The sequence below is a fragment of the Choloepus didactylus genome, chromosome X (genome assembly GCF_015220235.1).
Source record: "Choloepus didactylus isolate mChoDid1 chromosome X, mChoDid1.pri, whole genome shotgun sequence".
Taxonomy (NCBI): Eukaryota; Metazoa; Chordata; class Mammalia; order Pilosa; family Megalonychidae; genus Choloepus; species Choloepus didactylus.
In genome coordinates this window covers 6925315-6937773 of record NC_051334.1, presented here as the reverse complement: position 1 = coordinate 6937773, position 12459 = coordinate 6925315, and positions in this window count along the sequence as shown.

Sequence of the window (12459 nt, the reverse complement as noted above, 5' to 3'; positions counted from 1 at the left end):
AAACACAAATTTCCTAACCAGATCCTGACTCATAATATAAAAGATCCAGGAATTTGGATCCCTTGAATTCAGCACAGCTCTATGGACTCTGAAATGCTTTCTGTAAGATAGGGAAACTTCCAGTTGGCTGGGGTGAACTTCATAGTGGCTGTAAAATGGATTTGAGCCTCTAAAGGGAAAACAGGACAATGAGATACCAATTGCCTACCCTTAAGAAAATAATAGTGAGGTTGTTTCAAGATGACAGCACAATGGTGTCACAGTGCAAATACCACATAATGAAGGAGGGAATTTGCGAATGTTCCCTGAGAGATGAGACGGCTTGACTGGAAAGTTATCTATTTGTGAAGGGCATTTTGGCCAATGACTGGCCAGCTGCCCCTTCTCCCATCAGTCATTACAGATGAATAACACTTACAAAATCTTATTTGAAACCATGTCAGGAGAGATCCATGAAAGGAGCATCAAAATATTAAAAGCAAGGTATGGTCAGTGCTCTCTCTTTAAGCCCACTCTGCAAATAAACTCTCCACACACCTCCTTATATGAGACATGACTCCCAGGGGTCTAAATCTCCCTGGCAACATGAGACATGACTCCCAGGGATGAGCCTGGCCCTGGCATTGCAGGACTGAGAAAGCCTTCTTGACCAAAAGGGGGGAAAGAAATGAAACAAAATAAAGTTTCACTGCCTGACAGATCTCAAATGGAGCTGAGAAGTCATTCTGGAGGTTATTCTTACATAAGCTTTAGCCAGAAATTGTAAACTACCACAGTATGTCAAGCCCCAACCAACACTATTCCCAAAAACCCTAGGGAGTGCCCTGGGCTCTATCTAAGCCTCTATAAAAATTTTTTCTTAGTAAGTTTGTTTTTTCAGAAATTTAAGGCCTCCAGATTGATCCCACGCCAGATAAGCCCTGAAACCCAGAGGCACCAGTCTCTCCAAGAACACCAACCAGTTCCAAGCCTCTACCCCATAAAGTCAACACCCCTTTCCAGCACGAAGAAGTTAAAATGGTCATTGCCCAGATATCCATGAAGACTGAGAGAACGGTCAAATGAAAGGGAGAAGGTATAACTGAGAAATTTGAATTTAATAAATGACTGCAAATACTGACTCATTATATAGATATTTCTTTTTAGTGTCTGGTGCTTTAGAATAGCCAGAAGAAAATACCTGAAGTTGCTGAACTGTAATCCAGTAGCCTTAATCTTTGATAATGATTGTATAACTATATAGCCAAAAAAAAAAAAAGTTGCCCGTGTTTGTATGAATCTACTTCTGGATGTTTTGTTCTGTTCCACCAACCTATATATCTATCTCTGACAATACTGCACTGTCTTAGTTAACCTACCTCTATTGAAAGTCTTAAAATTGGGTAGAGTTCAATATTAGTAGGTAGGGGTGTGTGCGTGAGGGGTATGGGATGTTTGGGGTCTTCTTTTTTCTTTTTATTTCTGTTTTTGGAGTAATGCCAGGTGATCATGGTGATGAATACACAAGTATGTGATGATACTGTGAACCACTGATTGTATACTTTGGATGGATGGTGTTCTGTGTGAATCTATCTCAATAAAATTACGTTTAAAAAAAAAATTTGGCCAACAACCCGTTGTGAGCGAGTGAAACAAACACCTGCACAGCCAAAGAATAAAAACATAATCAAGAAGGACTGTGAATCTGAACATGCTAGAGAAGGGCCGAGCCTCCACTCACCTGTGACGGGCTCTCCAAGGAGAAGGGCGCCAGTGGAGGAGGGCGGCCGACTCACTGGGCCAGCGGGCGGACGCGGCCCCGGCCCCTCTCGGATGTGTTGCCGGGATCTTCTCCACTGGCTCCAGAGGCAGCCTGGGGTTCTTACCTTTCCCAGCCTTCCGTTCTGGTTCCACCACCCATTGTCATCGCCTTCCACATTCTCGGTTGCCCACGCCGACATCCATGCCTTGGTGACCGTGTGGTCCTTTTCTTCACGTATCCTCATCGTCTTGCTGTCAGCTTTTTCAGGGGGTGTAGGTGTCTGTGTTTGCTAATGGATCATCAGAATCCCCTTTCAAGGGCTCTCTGACCAGTTGAGACTCGCCTCCCAATCACTTTCTCTCCTGTCCCCCCATGTTACCGGGAGGGAATTTTGACCTTTTGCTGCCTTTGCCATATCATTGCCTGCCTGCCTGCCTGCCTGCCTGCCCGCCCGTCCATCTGTCTGTCTGTCTGTCTGCCTATCTATCTATCTATCTGTCTATTTTCTGAACATTTCAGAGCAGGTTGCACACATCATAATCCTCGAACGCATAATAATTCTCTGTACATTTCCTGTGAACAAAGATATTCACTTACGTAACCACCTTAAGTGCAGTTGTGAAGTTCCAAACATTTGACATTGATATAAAGCTTATGTTCTATGTTCCAAGTTTTTCTTATGTCCTAATGTCCTTTTGAGCCCTCTTTCCTCCATTTTCAGATTCCATCCAGGATAATGTGCTGCATCTAACTGTCACCATCTCTTTAGTTTCTCTCTCTCTTATTTTAAATTGTGGAAATATATATACACATAAATCTTCCCATCCGAACCCTCCCAAACACACCACTCAGTAGGATTAATCACATTCACAATGCTGGGGTACCCTCACTTTAACTCAAAGCCAACTGATTATATCAGGCTACTCATACAGTCTCCTTTATGGAAAACTCAAAGACCAACTAGGGTAAGGTCCTTTAGGGAAAAGCTAAAGTATAATGATAGGGTCAGGCCCCCATGATAATCTTCATTTGGGATAATACTCAACTGACAAGTTCAGGCCATCCCAGCATAATCTCCTTTAGTGATAACTCATTGTAAACTGATGACTCTGTCTCACCCAGGATGATCTTATTCATGATAACTCAAAGTCACCTGATAAATTCAGTCCCACCCAGGATAATCTCATTTAGGGTTAACTAAGAGTCAAATGATAAGTTCAGGCAAACCAGGATATTCTTTAGAGATAACTCCAAGTCAACTGATAAGGGCAGGTCCACCCAGGATGATCTTCTTTCAGGATATCTCAAAGTCACCTGACAAGGTCTGGCCCACGGAAGATAATCTGCACTGAAGTTAACTCAAAGTCAACTGATTTGTTCAGGCCCACCCAGGATAATCTCCTTTAGGGATAAGTAGAAGTGAAATAATAAATTCAGACCCAGTCAAGATAATTTCTTTTCGGGTAACTCAAAGCTAACTGATAAGATCAGGCCCACCCAGGATAAACTCCTTTAGGGGTTACTGAAAATCAACTGATAAAGTCAGGGCCACCAGGATAATCTCTTTTAGGGATAACTCAAAGTCAAATGATAAGGTAAGGCCCTACCAGGATAATCTCCTAGGAATAACTGAAAGTCCACTGATAGGGTCAGGCCCAACCATGAAAATTTCCCTTGGGAAAACTCAAAGTCAACTGATAAGATCAGGCCCACCCATTATAGTCTCCTTTAGGGAAAACTTAATGTCTACTGGTAAGTTCAGGCCAACTAGGCAAAGGTCTTTAAGAGAAAAGATAAAGTATATTGATGAGGTCGGGCCTCCCATGATAACCTGCTTTAGGGATAACAGAAAGCAACTGATAAGGTCAAGCCATACCAGCATAACCTCCTTTATGATAATGCATCATTTAACTGATGAGTCTGACCCATCCAGGATGATCTTATTAGGGATAACTCAAAGTCAACTGATAAATTCAGTTTCCCGCCCTGCCACCCAGGATGATCTTTTTTAGGGATAACTTAAAGTAAACTGAAAAGGTCTAGCCCACCCAGGATAATCTGCATTAATGTTAACTTAAAGTCAGCTGATTAGTTCAAGCACATCAGGACAATCTCCTTTAGGGATAACTAAAAGTGAAATAATAAAGTCAGGCCCAGCCAGCATCATTTCTTGACAGATAACTCAGTGTCAACTGATAAGGTCAGGACCACCCAGGATAAACTCCTTTAGGGATAACTTAAAGAGAACTGATAAGCTCAGATTGAGCCATGATCATTCCTTTGAGGGATATCTCAAAATCAGCTGATAAGGTCAGGTCCAGCGAAAACTCAGAGTCCACTAATAAGGTCAAGCTGACACAGGATAATCTTCCTTAGGGATAATTCAAAGTCATCTGATAAGGTCACCTCAATGATGATAAATACCATTAAGGTTAACTCAAAGTCAATTGAGTATGTCAAGCCCACCCAGGATAATCTTCATAAAGGAAAGCTAAAGGTCAACTGATAAGGTCAGCCCACCAAGGCTAGTTTCCTTTAAGGATAACTAAGGTCATCTGATAAGATCAGTTCCACCCAGAATAATTTCGTTCAGGAGTAACGCAAAGTCAATTGATAAAGTCAGGCCCACCCAGGATAATCTCCATTAAGGTGATCTCAAAGTCAGCTGATTAGGTCCTGCCCATCCTGGATAATCTCCTTTAGGGAAAACTCAAAGTCAACTGATAAGGTCAGGCCTACCCAGGGTAGTCTCATTTAGGGATAACTCAAAATCAAAGTAAGGTCAGGCCAAGCCAGGATAGTTTTCTTAAGGATTACTGAAATTCAACTGATAAGGCAAGGCCCACCCAGATTAATCTCCTTTAGGAATAACCCAAAGTCAACTGTTAAGTCCAAAGCCAGCAAGGATAATTTCTTTTAGGGAAGACACCATGTCAACTGATAAGGTCAGGCCCAGCAGGATAATATGCTTTAAGAGAAACTGAAAGACAACTGATAAGATCAGGCCCTACTAGGATAATCTCTTAGGGATCACTCTAGTCCACTTATAAGGTCAGGCACACCCATGATAATCTCCAATAAGGACAACTCCAAGCTGATTAGGTTGGGGCCACCCAAGATAGGCATAAGTAAAAACCAACAGATAAGTTCAGGATCACCCTGTATAAGCTCCATCAAGGTTAACTCAGTCAACTGATTACATGAGCCCACCCATGAGAACCATTTTTTAGGGAAACCTGAAAGTCACCTGATTAGGTCAGGCCCACCCAGGATAAACTCCTTTTAGGGAAAACTCAAAGTCAACCAATAAGGAGAACCCACCCAGGAAATATCCTTTAGGGACAACTCAAAGTCAAAGATAAGGTCAGCAACACCCAGGATTCCTGCTTTTTGGGTCATCTCAAAGCCAATGATTACTTCAGGCCCACCCAGGATAGTCTCTTTTAGGTGAATCACAGTCAAATGATTTGCTCAGGCCAACCCAGTATAATATTCTTCAGGGATAACTTGAAATCATCTCATAAGGTCAGGGCCACCTAAAGTAATCAATTTTAGGATCATCTCAAATCCAACTGACAAGGTCAAGCCCAACAGGATAATTTTCTTTAGGGATAATACAAATCAACTGATAATGTCAGGCTCACCCAGGAACTCTCCTAAGGTTAAACCCAAAGCTAATTGGTTAGGTCAGACCCACTCAGTATAATCTGTTTTTTGACCATGTCAAAGTCAACTGAGAAGGTCTGGTATACTCAGAATAATCTCCTTTAGGGATAACTGTAAGACTAATGAATAGCCAAGGTAATCACCTCTGGGATAACTCAAAATCAACAGATTAGAACAGGCCCACCCAAGATAATCTCTATTAGGGATAACTGAAAATTAATTTATAAGGACAGACTCACAGAGGAGAATCAGATTCAGAGATAACTCAAAGTCCAAAGATTTCATCAGGCCATGACAGTGTCATCTCCATTATGGTCAACTCAAATTCAGCTGATTAGGTCAGATCCACCCAGGATAATCCCTATTTGGGTTATATCAAACCCAACTGATAAGGTCAGGACCACTCAGTATAATCTTGTTAAGGGTTAACCCAAAGCCAACTGATAAGATCAGGCCCAGCCAGGATAATCTCCTTTAGTGAGAAATCAACTGATAATATCAGACCCACCAAGGTAAAAATCCTTTAGGGATAGCTCATTGTCAACTGCTAGGGTAATCTCCTTTAAGGTGAACTGGAAGTCAATTTATTAAATCAGGCTGACATAGGATAATCTCCTTAGGGAAACTCAAAGTCAACTGATAAGGTCAGAGCCCACCCAGGATTATCTCCATTAAGTTGAACTCAAGTCAACTGGTTACATGAGAACTACCCACGATAGTCTTCTTCAGGGCAAACTCAAATTCTGCTGGTAAGTTCAGGCCAACTAGGGCAATCTCCTTTAGAGAAAACTTAAAGTCAAGTAAAAATGTCTGGCCCACTCAGGATCATCTTCTTTAGGGATAACACAAATCAACTGATAAGGTCAGGCTCACCCAGCATTATCTCCTTTAGTGATAGCTCATCATCAACCAATAAGGTCAGGCCCACCAAGGATAATCTACTTTAGAGATTACTTAAAGGCAGCTTATTAGGACTGGCCCACTCAGGATAATCTCCCTTAGTAATAACTTAATAACATTTGATAAGCACAGGCCCACCAAGAATAACCGTTTTTTGTATAATCTCAAAGCCAACTGATTACATCAGGCCCACCCAGGATAGCCTCCTTGAGAGATAATTTAAAGTCAACTGATTTGGTTAGGCCCACCTAAGGTAATCTCTTTTAGTGATAACTCAAAATCAGCTGATTAGGTTAGGCCCACACAGGACAATCTCTTTCTGGATCATCTCAAATCCAGCTCATTGGGTCAGGTCTACCCAGGATAACTACTTTTAGGGGTAACCCAGAGTCATCTGATAAGGTCTAGCCCATCCAGGATAATCTCCTTAGAGAATAATTTAAAGTCAATTGATTATGTCAGTCCCCATCCAGGATATCTCTTTTTGATTCATCTAAAAGCAAACTCATTAGATCAGGTCCACCCAGGGTAATACCTTTAGGAACAGCTCAAAGTTAACTGATTCAGTCAGGCCCATCAGGATAATCTTCTTTAGGGATAACTCAAAGTCAACTGATTAGGTCACACCCACCCAGGATAGAATCCTTAGGGATAGTTCAAAGTCAACTCGTAAGGTCAGACACACCTATGGTAATCTCCTTTAAGGTTAACATAAAATCAACTGATTAATTCAGGCACCCAGGATAATCTCCTGAGGGTTAACACAAAAATTAATTGTGAAGGTCAGGCCCACAAAGGATAATGTTTTTGTGGAGCATTTCAAGGTCTATTGATTAGGTCAGGCCAACCCAGAATAATCTCTGTTTGGAACATCTCAAACCCAACTGATGAGGTCAGGCCCACCCAGGATAATCTCCTTTACATTTAACACACACAGTCAGTGATAAGATCAGACCCACCCAAAATAATCTCTATTAAGTTTAACTCAAAGTCAACTGTTTACACCACAACCACCCATTAGAGTCTCCTTTATGTAGAACTCAAAGTCTACTGATCTGTTCAGGCTGACTAGGATATGGTTCTTTATGGAAAAGATAAAGTCTACTGGTAAGGTCAGGCTCCCTCATGATAATCATCTTTACAGATAACTCAAATCAACTGATCAAATCAGGCCAACCCCTCATAATCTCCTTTTTGATAACTCATTGTAGACTGATAATGTCAGGCCACCGAGGATAGTCCTCTTCAGGGATAACTCAAAGTGAACCAATTAGGACAGTCCCACCCAAGATAAAACCCTTTAGGGATAGCTCAAAGTCGTCATAAGGTCAGAGCCACCCAGGGTAATCTCTGTTAAGATTAACAAAATGTGAACTGATTAAGTCAGGTCCACCAAGGATAATATCCTTCAGGGCTAACTCAAAAGACAAACTGATGAGGTCAGGCCCACCAATGATATTCTCTTTTAGTGATAACTAAAGTTGGCTTATTAGGTCAGGCCCACACAGGGTAGTCTCTTTTTGGATCATCTCAAGATCTATTGATTAGGTCAGGCCAACCCAGAATAATCTCTTTTTGGATCATCTCAAACCTGACTGATAATGTCAGGCCCACCCATGATAATCTCCATCAGGGTTAACCAGAAGTCAACTTAGATGAGGCTTACCAAGGTTAATCTTCTTAGGGATAACTCAAAGTCAACTGATTAGGTCAGATCCACCCAGGATGATCTTTAGGGATAACTCAAAGTCATCTGATCAAGTCAGGCCCACACTGGATAATCTCCTTTAGGGATAACTCAAAGTCAACTGATTAGTTCAGACCCACCCAGGATAATCTCCTTTAGGGAAAACTCAGAGTCTGCTGATAAGGTCAGGCCTACCCAGGATAGTCTCATTTAGGGATAACTCAAAATCAAAGATAAGGTCAGGCCTAGCCAGGAGAATTTTCTTAAGGAAGAAGAATTAACAGAAGGAGGAATAAGAGAATAAGAATTAGAAGAAAAAGGAGGGGTTTGGGGAAAGATGCGAAGAACAAAATCTCTTGAAAACTAAAGAAAACTAGGAATAAAGGAAATGTGATGGTACATTGACATTCCCTTTGTTCCAGTCTGATTCCCATTGGATTTACTATCCTCAAATTATTTAAAATACCTGTATCATCCACCAAAACCACAATATTATTTTATACCCAACAGAATTAAGAAACAATGAAATAATCTCCTTAATATCATCTAGTACATAGGTCATATTTAAATTTTCCCAATTGTCCCCCAAAATAGGTGACTTATAGATGGTCTGTTCAAACCAGAATAAAAAATCAAGGTCATAATAATTTCATATCTCTTACAATCTACAAAAACTCCCATGTCAATTTTGTTTTTAAGTTGCGTGATTCTCTAGAGCCTGTCATGTTTTAGATTTGTCTGATTGTTTCTCATGGTTTGTTAACTTGCCCTCTATCCTCCATATTTCTTGTCACCTAGAAGTTAGTTCTAAATGCTGTGTAGATTTAGTGTAAACATTTTTTCATGAAGCCTTTATTGGGTATTTAATTACATCAAGTGGCCCATGTGTCTGGTTGTCCATCAAGATGATTGACAGCTGGGTTGCTATGCTGGCCATCTGATCTCTCCATTGTAATGTTACATTTTCCCCCTTGTAACCAATAAATAATGTTGTGGGGTGACACTTTAGAATGATACAAATATCTACTTCCCCATAAAATTTTTAAAAATAAACTTTTTAAATTTTAGAAGAGTTTTAAATTTACAGAAAAAATGGCAAAGATAGTAGTGAGAGTTCCCATATACCCCACACCCAATTTCCCTTATTATGATGTCTTGCATTAGTATAGTACATTTATCATAATTAGTGAACCAATATTGATATATTATTATAACTAAAGCCCATACTTTATTCAGATCCCCTTAGATTTTACCTAATGTCCTTTTTCTGTTCCAGGATCCCATTCAGATACCACATTACATTTAGCTGTCATGTCTCTAAGGCTCCTCTTGGCCATGACAGTTTTTAGATTTTCCTTGTTGCTAATGACTCTGGTGGTTTGAAGCTGTATGTACCCCAGAAAAACGTGTTCTTAAATCTATTCCATTTCTGTGGGGTGTGAACCCATTGCAAGTAGGACCTTTTGATGAGGCTAGTTCAGTTGAGGTGTCACCCACCTCGTTCAGGATCTTAATCCTATTACTGGAGCCCTTCTAAGTGGAATGAATAGAGAGAGAGTGGGAGAAAGCCAAGGAAGCAAGAGGCTGAAATCAGTGACACCCCCATATGTCTTGTCATGTGGCAGGGGAGCCAAGGATTGCTAGCAGCTGGTCATTGCCTTGAAGATGCCTTGATTTGGACATTTTCTCAGCCTCAAAACTGTAAGCTAATAAATTCCCATTGCTTAGAACCAACCTAAATTCATGGTATTTGCTTTAAGCGGCCTGGGAAGCTAAAACAATCACCTTGACCATTTTGAAGAGCACTCGGCAGGTGTTGAAGGACGTCTGCTTGTCACTATTTACCCACTACCCTTTCATGATAACACTGTGCTTTGGGAAGGCAGACCACCAGGCCTTCTCATCCCATCATATCAACATGACTCACCACTGTTGATATTATGGTAGTGGTTATCAGGGTTCCACCCTACAAATGTATTCTTTTCCCCGCTCCTTTCCCAACAGTCCTCTTCGGAAGGAAGTCACCACGCACAGCCTAAACTTAAGGAGTAGGGAGTTACGGTTCACCTCTTTGAGGGCAGAGTAACTTCGTAAATTATTTGGAATATATCTGCATGGGAAGATTTGTCTATTCTCACCTTTTATGCATTTATTTAATCTTTATATTTGTATCAGTATGGACTCACAGACATCCAGTACTACTTCATTTATTTTGCTCATTACATCTTTTTTTTTTTTTTTTTTTTTTTTTTTCATTATACAGTACTTTACTATGAACCAGGTGTTATATTAAGAGTTTTATGGAGATTATCTTCTGTCCATATACATACATATCAATGCATATAATGAATATATAAATATAGATATGTTATGTTATATATATATAGGATGTTTTATACATGATGTCTTAAACATAATAAACAACTAAATATTGACATTTAAATTTTTTTTTTTTTTTAATCATCATTTTATTGAGATATATTCACATACCACGCAGTCATACAAAACAAATTGTACTTTCGATTGTTTACAGTACCATTACATAGTTGTACATTCATCACCTAAATCAATCCCTGACACCTTCATTAGCACACACACAAAAATAACAAGAATAATAATTAGAGTGAAAAAGAGCAATTGAAGTAAAAAAGAACACTGGGTACCTTTGTCTGTTTGTTTCCTTCCCCTACTTTTCTACACATCCATCCATAAACTAGACAAAGTGGTGTTTGGTCCTTATGGCTTTCCCAATCCCATTGTCACCCCTCATAAGCTACATTTTTATACAACTGTCTTCGAGATTCATGGGTTCTGGGTTGTAGTTTGATAGTTTCAGGTATCCACCACCAGCTACCCCAATTCTTTAGAACCTAAAAAGGGTTGTCTAAAGTGTGCATAAGAGTGCCCACCAGAGTGACCTCTCGGCTCCTTTTGGAATCTCTCTGCCACTGAAGCTTATTTCATTTCCTTTCACATCCCCCTTTTGGTCAAGAAGATGTTCTCCGTCCCACGGTGCCAGGTCTACATTCCTCCCTGGGAGTCATATTCCACGTTGCCAGGGAGATTCACTTCCCTGGGTGTCTGATCCCACGTAGGGGGGAGGGCAGTGATTTCACCTTTCAAGTTGGCTTAGCCAGAGAGAGAGGGCCACATCTGAGCAACAAAGAGGCATTCAGGAGGAGACTCTTAGGCACAAATACAGGGAGGCCTAGCCTCTCCTTTGCAGCAACCGTCTTCCCAAGGGTAAAACTTATGGTAGAGGGCTCAACCCATCAAACCACCAGTCCCCTATGTCTGTGGTCATGTTAGCAGCTCATTACATCTTATATAATGGACTTAACATCCATTGATCCTTGTTTGATTGGAGTTTTTTTCATTAGGAATTTACAGTAACTCTATCACTCCTTCTCCATTTATTAGTTTGTATTCTTTAGTAAGGAAGAGCTTTCCTTCATTTTGTAGGATGAGCCAGTACCTGGAAATGCATCTCCTCGTGCCAAGGCAGGATACAGTGTCAACTGTAGCCATTGAATCACTAATTTTCAGAGGAAAGAGTCATGTAGTGGCCTACAGTTATCTTATCAATAATGGATTTTTCACAGTTTGATTTATTGAGCAATTATAACATGGAAGGCACTGTACATTATTTCAAATACCCCTCTCGGGAGCCCTGTGAAGAAACTGGGTCCTTGGGAGAGGAAAGCAACTGCCTAAGATTTCCAAGCTCAGAAGTCATAGTGCCATGATGGAAATGTGATCTGTTTGATTCCAGAGCACAGATCCCAACAGCCATGCTATAATGTATCTGAACACGCTGTCCTCACCTTCCCCCTGCCACCCTTTGTCTTTCTCCCTCTCTTATCCTGAAGCTAATGAGGTAGTCTTCCAAGTTCCTGCATAGGTAGCCTCCAAGTTTCTGTAATATTATACTATTTTTCTTCATAAGGCCACCCCGGTTTTCTAAGCTCTAGACTCCATCCAGATCTGCCCCTTCTTACATCTTAAAATATCTGCAGAATGTTGAGTGTTTTATTAAAGAAAATCAATATCTGCTCTTGTCTTTTCTCCCAGCTTTTCCAATTGTAAGGAAAGACTGTCAAGCACCTATCCATCCTTCTCACGTCCCACCATCATTTCTAGCTCCAACACACATTGAAGTAATGTCCCATGAAGAACTGTTTGTGCATCTTCTTGTCTTACACACACACTAGTCTTGTGTGCCTAGCGGAGCTAGTGATGAGATCTTTACTTAGGGTGGCTGTCGCTGCAGACACGGGAGATGTGCATATTATAAAATGGCAAATTGGAGCAGACTGTAGGTCCCCACCATTGTGTGACTGTTCTGTGTTTTGTTATAAAATGGAAGTGAACATAATATTGGCTTGAAGTAGACTTCACTTGCTATCCAGTAAGTGCTCTTTGGGGTGAATTTAGGGATGACATAATAATGCCTTTGAGGAGTTCA